This window comes from Rattus norvegicus, chromosome 6, assembly GCF_021556685.1.
Source record: "Rattus norvegicus strain SHRSP/BbbUtx chromosome 6, alternate assembly SHRSP_T2T, whole genome shotgun sequence".
Classification (NCBI taxonomy): domain Eukaryota; kingdom Metazoa; phylum Chordata; class Mammalia; order Rodentia; family Muridae; genus Rattus; species Rattus norvegicus.
This window is the reverse complement of record NC_141539.1, coordinates 52158359-52168687: the sequence shown is the minus strand read 5'-3', so window position 1 is coordinate 52168687 and position 10329 is coordinate 52158359. Positions and strand designations below refer to the sequence as shown.

Genomic DNA, 10329 nt, shown 5'->3' with positions numbered 1-10329 from the left:
GCTCTGTTTGGCTTGCTCAGCTTGCTCTCTTATAGAACCAGCCCAGGGATTGCACCACCTACAATGGGCTGGGTCCTCCCCGATTGATCACTAATTGAGAAAATGCCTTACAGCTGGACTCATGGAGGCCTTTCCTCAAGGGAAGCTCCTTTCTCTGTGATAGCTCCAGCTTGTGTACCGCATGCTCACCCAGGGCTGGCTAAACAGGGAAGCATTTACTTCAGTATTCTCTTTTCAATTCCTACCTTTGAAGGCAGAAGAGAGGGCTCCATTGAAGCCATGTGGGATGGGATTCAGTTTCTTTTGGGGGTATCTAGGAATAAAACATGCTTCATGGCCTGGGGTTTAGTACCCATCTACATTCCTGGTTACTGTGGAAATTATTGTTTGGGCCAGATAGTTCCCACAAAGGCAGCTGCATTCTCCCCATCTACCCTGCTGAATTGTCAGTCCTCACAGCCCCTGTGCATGCCCCTGCTTGCTAGCTGCCCCAAGCCTTGCAGTGATGTCCCAACTCAGGATGTAGAGGATACCCTTCTGCCTGTGACCACCCAGGGCACACTCAAGAAAATTCTGGGACTTAATGAATTTAATATGAGACAGACACAGGACAGGGAGCTGAGGTAGGTTTTTGGTAGGGAAGTAGGAATATAGATGCTACTAAGTCTGTGCTGGCTAGTTCTCTGTCAACTCGACACAAGCTACAGCCATTTTGGAGGAGGAAATCTAAATTGAGAAAATGCTCCTAACAAGATTAGCCTACGAACAAGCCTATGGTGCTTTTTCTTGACTGATGGTTGATGATTAGGTCCAGCTCACCATAGGTGGTGACACCCTTTGATGGGTGGTCATCGGTGGTGTAGAAGAGCAGGGTGATCACGTTATAAGTGAGCAGGCAGTCTTCCATGGTCTATGCATCAGTGCCAGTCTTGAGCTCCTACCCTCATTTCCCTAGATGATGGACTATATATGGCTATAGAATGAAATAGATTCTTTCCTCCCCAAGTTGCTTTTGTTCATGGTCAGCAATAGAAACTATAACTAAGACAAAGGCTCGCTGGGACCCTGAAAGGGTGTTCAACTGGATAGGAGTCTCTGATAGGAAGCCTGAGGAAAGCAGCAGCTCTTCTAGTCATCAAATGAGCCAGGGAAGTGGCATCTGTGGCTGCTGTGGACTTATTTTTGTAATGCCCAGGAATGATCCCAGAAGTGGTTTTGCCTCAGTCTCAGTATGATGTCATAAATAAACAGCTTTGTCTGATTCAGGTTTCAGGATTATGTACACTGAACACTCTTTGGGGATCCCAGGGTGGGATACTAGGCTTCTGTATAGTGTATACTTATAGGGAACACAGGATAGCATATTAGAGCCCTACAAAGTGTCTGCTTACATTAGGGTTCTTTATAGCACAATGTCTGCTCACAGGGGCTCTGAGCCAGCTGATTAGGACTCAGGGTTGCACATCAGTCTTCCACTTTCCATCCAGTTGCTGTCCACTCTCTCTAGCATCCACCATCTTCCTCAGGCCTGCCAGGACAACAATAAGCACCAGATGACTTTAACTCTTAGCATGCGTGCATGCATACAGAGAGAGAGAGAGAGAGAGAGAGAGAGAGAGAGAGAGAGAGAGAGAGACTAGAAAAATCTTGAAAGTCATACATGAAAATGTTACTCTATGTGTTGCCAAACCAAGCACAACATACATGGAAATTTTGATGTGTTGAAAATTTTATTTCAAAAAGAAAGAGAAAGAAATGACGATGTGTTAATTTCTGAGATAATACCTTAAAAGCAAGACCTAACTGGGGGGAATTTTAAATTAAAATATTTTCTGTACAGCTACAGAGAATAAAACTTACAACGTATTAGGCTACACTTATACTCATTTCAGGATCTTAACTCAGGCAATTTAAACTCAGCCAGTAATAATGGTGGGAACATTACCTCCTAAGATACCCTTTGTGCAAGGGTTTCACGTAAGCCTAAGACTTTTCCAATATGCTTTCTGTTTCAGTCAAATTTACAAATTGTATTGGGAAAATATTTACATAAGAAAGCAAGGGACAAATGGACAGAGTGCTGTGTGAATGCATCTAGACAGTGTGACACCTACCTGTCCTTGGATGAGTCACCTCACATTGTGTATGTGTCCAGTAGACTTGGAATCTAATATCAAGTATTAGAGTTCTAGCCCAATCACTTAGGAACAGCAGCTCAGTAACGTTGGGGAAGCCTAGTAGACAGGAGACCCAGCCTGGGATGCTGCAGCCAGTGTTAAGATAATGAGCAGATGACATTGACCCTCATCCTGGGGAACACAGCAGGGCCACTAGGTATTTATATGGAACCAGACTGCAGTAGAAGCTGAAGTCTAGCTCTTGTGGGGAAAACTTGGATTCATAAGGGAGGTTCCTATACTCCCACATCAGCACAGCATCAGCATCCAGGGTGTTCATCTCATGGCACCCCTGAAGCTGATCTCCACTCACCACACCCGGATGTGTGCTACTAGACCTTCACATGGGGGTCCTAGCTATGCCCTGAAGTTTGTCCCTCTTTCTGAGCCTGGGAGGGCCCAGATCCAGCCTTTTCCTGGAATTTTCAGGAAAACAGCCAGAGAGTTCTGACTACAGGCACTATACCAACACTCGAGCTGCTCCACGCTTTCCTACTTTAGTCCTATGGCCCCACAAGTGCCAGGGTCAGCAGGAAAACTGGGGCTTCTTGCTCTGTGCTGCTCTCAATCATAGCTGTTTCCAATTGTCTGATTCAGAGTTGATAGCTATGCACCTGACCCCACAGAGGATTGCCCAGGAAGCCATACTGAGCCCAAGTCTCACCGTAGGCACTTTTCTCCCCTCACTCTCTGTCCCACATACTCAGGCTGACTTGTCTCAATGGTATTCCTAGTTTCCTGTTTCACTCTGATGTCTCTGACAGGCTTAACTGACATCATATTTCCCTCTATTTTGTAGCAGCTCTTGCTCTGTCCAGGCACTACCCCATCCTTCATCTTCCAGAGCAATCCAGGCCAGGACTTTGTAAAGTAGAATCAAGAGAAAATGTGAGGGAGTACATACAGAGAGACTCTAGAGTTTATCCTGCATGGAGTGGGGAGAAGGTAGGGCATGCTCAGAATAGCTGAGGCTTTAGAGAGAAGACTACGAGGCTGGTCAAGTTGTCAACACAATACTCCACTTGCAGTGGTACCTCACCTCTTTGTGTGCTTGTCTGTCCTACTGGATCCCACAGGAGGTCTGGTCTGTATTCCCAGATCACAGCTGTGACTCAGTCCACACACACACACACACACACACACACACACACACACACACACACACACACCCCATAGAAATGGACACAGTTAAACAGATTAGCAACAATGTAATATTTGAAAACCTCTTCATACCTGGTCTCTGTCATTCTCATATATCTTCATGAGCAAGGACACATGCCAGATGGCCTCAACTATTCCCTCAGACCTTGTGAGGAATGTTCTAGATGGCTCTCATCTTTGTTGACTCTGAAAGGAAGAGCCTCTGTGATTTCATATAACCTTGGGAGACAGGGCATTTCATAGATAGTTACCCTGTTCCTACAAGACCTCATAAGAAACAGCAAACGTCAGAAGGCTTCCATTACCCCATCAGCCTTTGGAGGAAGTCATGGCCCAGATACCATGAGGCTCAGCTTTTCTCCATAAACAACTGGACTCATATTCTCAGTCATCTTGAAAACATGAGCCCGGGACAGTTAGAAGCGACCCATGGTCTTGTGCTTCTTCCAGGCTCAGATGTCCTGAATGCCTCTTATCTCCCAACATGGCTGACTGCAGAGGCTCTGGAAGCCCTCAGGGAGCCCACAACATGGAAAGACCTGGATCCTAAATGACAGCCTGTATCAGAGCTCTGCTAGTCTACATCCTCCCCTGAGACAGGAGACAGCAGTGACTGGGTAGAGAAGACCCACCTTAGTGAACAGTTCGAGCAGGTGCTCCTCCATGACCTACAGGTGCAGCCTAGGGCTTCAGTTCTGCATCTGGTACTTGGTGTCGGTAGAGTCCTTGGTCCAGTGAGAAAGAAATGTCAACAGTTCTGAGACCCTGAAGTGGGAACAGGTGAGTAGGGTGGTAGATTAATCTGTCCTGATTAATATGGGTAAATTTACATTTCTGCCTTCAAAATGAAGAACCTGTACTTTAAAGCTTTAGTTTTTCCAAGCCAGGAAACTGAGAACAAAGCAGGATCTCCACAGGGAACCAGGTGATGGAAAGGTAGATCAGGCTAGCTTGTGAATAACTACGCACACCTCTTATGAACCCCCACACATCGTGGACTTCTCAAGAAATTGTTGAGTGGATAATCCCTGTGTTCATGTGGGATGCAGGCTTTCTGCAAATTACGTTTATCAAATTAAATGTTAGTTTGGCTAATTATTGTTTACTTTGGGGAAAAAACTGTTGGATTTCTATTGTCAAAGAGCTATGAATGACCCTTGAGTTTAAAAGTTAGAGAAAAATTAACACACGCAGGTTTAATTAAGGCATGGAAGGAGGACATGACATAAAGCTTGTCACACCTACTCACATCCTCCGGAGCTTGCGGAGGCGGCTGCGGGGTGGCTTCAAATGCAGAGTTGAATTTGAACCCTTGTTGCAGAGTAAAGGCTGTGAAACTTCTCCAACACTCAATTTTCTTCTCCATAAAATCATATTCATAAAGTTCTGCTTCTAGGGTTGTTTATGAGAACACCACTTTACCATGTGCTGAAACTCTTGTATAAATTCATCATGCCACCCTGCATCCTCATGGCACCGCATCATCAACCTACATCACACCACCTGTACAAGCATAGCACCCTGTATCACACCAACTGCATCGCAACACCCTGTACCATCAAACCACCCTGCATCCTCATGGCACCTGCATCGTCATAGCACACACCAGCTGCATCGTCACACCACCCTGCATCCTCACACCACCCTGCACATGACATCTTGCATCCCCACACCCCTGCAAATACCAGCCTGCACTCTCACAACACCCCCCACATAGGAACCTGTATCCTCACACCCATCACCCTGCATCTTGCCACCTTGCATTGTACTACAGTCTTTGCAAGAGTCAATACAGAGCAGAATTGGGGGCTGCTATCCCAATGACACCTGTCTAACCTGTTACCAGACTTCTGTCAGGACACAAGGTGAGTTACTGTTGAACCACTAAAAAGTCTGAGATAAAGGGTTATCTAAAGGGCCATCCCCTGCTATCATAACTGCTCTCTCCTTCAGCTCATCTTTTTGCCTCTTAGAATGCCTTCCTCCCTTAGCTCACCTTCCACCCTCCAAGAGTATCCTCCTCCCTTAATCATCTTTTACCCTCCCTTAAGCTGTCCTCTCTCCTTTCAGATTACCCATTTCCCTCGGCTCATCCCCACATCTCGAGAGTCCTCCTCCATCATTCCATCTTCCCTACTCTGAGTTTTCTCCTTCCAGAATCACTCCTTTCCTGGGCCCACCCTCTGTCTACATGCACTGCCCCCTCCCTTAGTCTGTGCTCCCTTCCCTCATCTCCTCAGTCTGACATAGAGATATGAGCACACGGGCTCTCCTTTTCCTCTTGTTTCTCCCTTCTTCAGTTGGTGTAGGGACTTTTCAAAAGACATATTCACAGAATGTTATGGAAATTTAAACTCCAGGTGAAGGGCATCTCCCTTCCATTCCTAGAGTGCAGGGTAGCTGAAATAGGAGCACAGGGCAGGAGAAGCTGCTCTGAAGACATGGGGCTCTGAGAGAAGCATCGTTATAAGGACACTACAGCTCTTCTCAGGCCTTCCTAGAGAAGCTACATGAGACAAACATACCTGAGAGTGAAATATGGACTCCTACAGGAATCCATAAGTCCTTGGGTGCACTACTGACACTCTGTCAACAGACATCCTCACAACTGTAACCTGTATCCTACATGGTTTTAAACATGGTGTCTCCTCTCTTTAGGATCTCCCTACTTATCTTGGTAGTCTTCAGTTTAGTCTCTCTTTCATCTACCCTAATGAGATGAGGTCTTCTCTGGAAGTCTTTCATGTGATTCCCCTCTACCACATTGCCACAAGATATTCATCAATGGTTCAAATTCTGATAATCTACTGGAGTCATCAGTTTGATATCACTGGGAACAATATCTAACAGAAACAGCTTCAAGGAGGAAGGTTGAGTTTAAACAATACAGCCTCATGTTGCAGAGACAGTTAGAGGGTCTCAGTCTGTTGTAATAATAACTTGCAGCCTGACTGTCCATACGTTGTTATAGCTATAGCCATACCAAACAGAGAGATCAGGCCAGAAGCATAGCTGGGTTATATCCCTCGAGGTCTGACCTCCCCCAGTGATGTACCTCTATAACTATGCTCCCCACTATAACTAATCTAGAGCCTCTTCAAACAGTTCTACCAGCTAGTAAACAACTATGTAATGATATGACCCTGAGAAGACCATGTTAGACTCAAACTGTCATCCCATTCCAGCCCTCACAGTCTCAATAATGCAAGAAGCCTTCAGTCCAACTTCAAAAATTTCCATAGTCCTAACTCACCATGTGAACTCAGGGCAATCTATGAATTGTGAGCCACTGTAAAATTAAAAACAAAAACTGAGCCACATATTTCTAACTTAGGGTTGCAGAGAGTAAATACTCCCTTTCCCAAACAGGGGGAGGTAGAGAGTAGGATAAAAGGAAAATCTGGACCAAGACCAAAACTAAGCAAGTAAACATCAAGCCTTACAGCTCCACATCTGGCAGAGGCTAGGATCCCATGGGCCCCAACAGGCTGGGTTCCACTTTTAGAGCCTTTCCACCAGCAGCTCAGGTAGTGCCTCCCTTGTACTGGACCTGTTTAGCATGAGCAGCTTTCTTTGGACGAAGTCTGACACCTCCAACATCTTGGGGTCTTTCCTAAGACTGTAGCTTTGCCTTCATGGTTTATTTACAGCTCAGGGGATCCTCATGGATAGTATGGCTTGCTAGACATTACCTTTCTCTGTGCTCTAATTTTCTTTCTGTTCCTGTAATAAAACACTCTGAGCAAGAGACACAGAATAGGAAAGACTTTATTTCATCTTATAGGTTACAGTCCATCACTGAAGGCAGAACTCACCAAGGCAGGAACTCAAAGCAGAAGGGATGACACCGTGCAGAGTGGGCTGGGCCCTCCTACATCAGTCAACAACTTAGAAAATATTCCACAGGCATGCCCACGGGCCAATCTGAGGTTCTCTTTCAGGTATGTTAATGTGATAACCAGTATTAACTCACACTTGGTCAGTCATTCTCTGGAACATAGGTACCCGCCTCAATTACTCTACACCTTTTGCATGCCAACAAAAGCAACACGATGTAGATGATGCCAGATTCTGTTGTCAGCTTGAAATGTAAGCTGGGGTGTGTGGACCCTGATTAAAGCTTTTGAATGGTGCCTTAGAGCCTGAATATGGAAAATATTACCCTAGCTGTCCTTATTTGAGCAAGGCACCTCAGAGAGACTCTACTTTATCCATTACTGTCTTTTAAAGGAAACTTTTATTCAATGGGTTTGCATTTTGTACCATGGAACTTCCCGTGGGTGGTTAAGTCTCACCCGAAGGCCACTAGGTGAAAATGTGTGGTTTCTCTTTAATGACACTACTTACAGGCACTTTGGCTACAATTCGAGTGTCCTGCATGATTTTCTTTGCCAAACTGCACATTTTTCTTGTTGCACATTTCTGCTCTGCTTGGGCTCTGCAGTTTTGATATAATCTGGCTAAATGCAACAAGCAGTAACCATGCCACAATCTAACTCTTAGGTTGTATTGGGATTTGTTTTACCACCACCACCCCACTCCCCACTCCCCACAAAAAACACAGTACATTGGTTTTGAATTGAGCTTCAGTCAAGATTTCAGGACAAAAGCAGAACACAGCTACATTACCTTTCCAGGAAGTAATGGGAGTGGCCTCTGGTTCACTTCCCAACAGAGTCTTCGTTTTTTTTTTGTCTGAACTTCACTTAGCACAGCCGTCTTTAGTTTTTCATTTCTATTATATTCTGGCCTTCCACATTCCCACAACGATCCATAAAACATTAATCCCAGCATTCTGCAGCATCTCTGGCTCGCTGTTTCAACCCCACAGCAGACCAGTTCCATAGGTCTAAGAATCGCATAGATTTATTACAGCAGCAACTCTGTTTTGGTTACCAATTTTCTGTTTTTGTTACTTTTCTATCATCACTGAGACCAAGAAAATAACAGAAATGACTTAAGAGAGAAGAGGCCCATGGCTTAGGAATGCAGCCCGTAGTGTAGAAAAGCCACAGTTTCAGGCTACAACCCTAGAAGGCTGTCCCCCAGGAACACACCAAGTTCTGTCAACTACACCAGCTGCTTCATTGGTGACACAACCTTCCACAGGGATGCCATAAGCATCCTTGGGATCCAAGTGTTTAAACACATAAGCACATGGAGGACATTTTAAACCCAAACTGTGACATGTAGCCATTTGCTTTTAAAATTGCTCTCTAGCATTTTCACATGGAAAGTATGATTGCTGTGTGACCCAGGGAACATTGCAAATGCCAAGGTGACATAAGATACTGTCTTCAATTTAGCCAAAATAACGTACATTTGGAAATTAGATGGGTAATTCTAAACCATTGTTCTCCATATACACTAGAGACTTTGTTCCCTTCCACACATATTGCTGCACATATTATCGCTGCCCCACAAGTAATTTATAACTATAACTTACATGTTCTGACCAACTGAAACCTACACGTTGTCACCATTAAACTGCACTGTCTGGAGTTTAGACTTGAACCTTCTGCTTAAGCCAATTGGACCAATGCCTTTTCCCCTGCTCACTCTTAGCTATAAAGAAAGTAATGAAAAATATCATTAATTTAGAGAACCAGATGCTCAAGTAAGAACTTACACTTAAGGAAACATATATATATATATATGTTAAACGGGTAAAAATCTGACTATGAATAAGACCCTGAGACTCTCTTTGGGTCACCAACTCACACCTAGCACCATGCAGAGTCGACACCCAACAGTTGTGAAACAAAATGAATATAAATAAATGAACAGCTCCCCTAAGGACAGTTGCCTTGAGTCTTCAGAGAGTAGGCAGCAGCTACGATCTTGAAAAGCCTCCCCTTTTCCTGTGTATTATTAAACACGGCATTAGCAAATCACTAGACTAAAAACAGGAAAAGATGATTCTAGTAAATGATCTCTCTCTCTGCTCAAGTGCGAGAAGAGTGATTGATTTGATTCCCCCATCCCGATTCCAGAACAAAGACCTTGCCTTTGTGTCAAGGTTAATCAGCCCAGCACATTTTCAAGTCTGCCTCTCCTCTCAGGCTCCCACCTGCACCCTCTCCATTTGCTCCCTTTTCTCAGTTATTAAGAAGGTTGGCATCAGGCCCCAGGCCCCACTTGTATAGCAGCCGGAATTAAGACTAGAGCACCTCCTAACCTTGTCTCTGTCATTCATTTGAGGCCAGCCTGGTTTTCAGAGCCAAGTTGTGGCCTTACCTTCAGTGATGCAGGAAGAAGTTAGACTGTAGAGGAGAACCAGAGTTTTGCAATAGAGTCAGTGGGGGAAATAGAGCCTTGTCAAGAAAGGAGCCTTTGAGTATTGTCCTGTGGGTTCTATTTGCCCACCTTCCTCTCAGATCTAGATCATACCCTTAGAGAAAGAATGGCCATTGGTGAACTGTGGATATAGGATACGAGTTGGGTGGGGCTTAGTTCAAGGTCTCAGGCAGGTTTGCAGAAAAGGAGAGTAGAAGAAAAGGTGAGGGAGAAGGTTGAGCTGTTTGTGGAGGAAGAAGAGGACAAGGAAGGTAGGCTAATCAGTGGGAAGAACAGAGATGGTACAAGGTTTTTGTAGTGTGTGCACATGTGTGTGTGTGTGTGTGTGTGTGTGTGTGTGTGTGTGTGTGTACAGAAAACACATGCACACACATGGACCCACAGCAGCACATACTGTTGAATGGTCACTGTCAGATGACTCTATAAGATTCATTCTAATCTGAGACCTGACTGTGCAACTTTTAGGTGCTGCTCTAAGATCGGCCTCCCTGACTCAACCCATGAAGAACTTAGTGGAACACTAGTGTGCTTGTCCTCCACAGTCCCACTCTGTGCCTCAAGCTGTCTTCTTCCTGCTTCCTTGTGCTACTGATAGTTGGAAGCCTGGCAGCAAAATAAGACTAACCTCATTGCTTGTACTTGGGCTTTAGATAACTGGCACTAACTGATCATCAGAGCCTCCTCTGAGGCAGGT

At 44.9% G+C, this 10329-nt stretch overlaps 1 long non-coding RNA gene across 1 annotated transcript in view; it reads right to left on the bottom strand.

Moving 5' to 3' along the window:
* Positions 1-1382: 1382 nt before the first annotated feature.
* The window catches only part of LOC102555048 (uncharacterized), an 80287-nt gene continuing 71340 nt past the window's right edge, over positions 1383-10329 (bottom strand). The window contains exons 4-6 of the long non-coding RNA XR_015622963.1: positions 3971-4103; positions 3411-3524; positions 1383-1528 (exon numbers count right to left, since the gene is read on the bottom strand). This is a non-coding gene — a long non-coding RNA (uncharacterized LOC102555048). The remainder of the gene's footprint in view (positions 1529-3410; positions 3525-3970; positions 4104-10329) is intronic.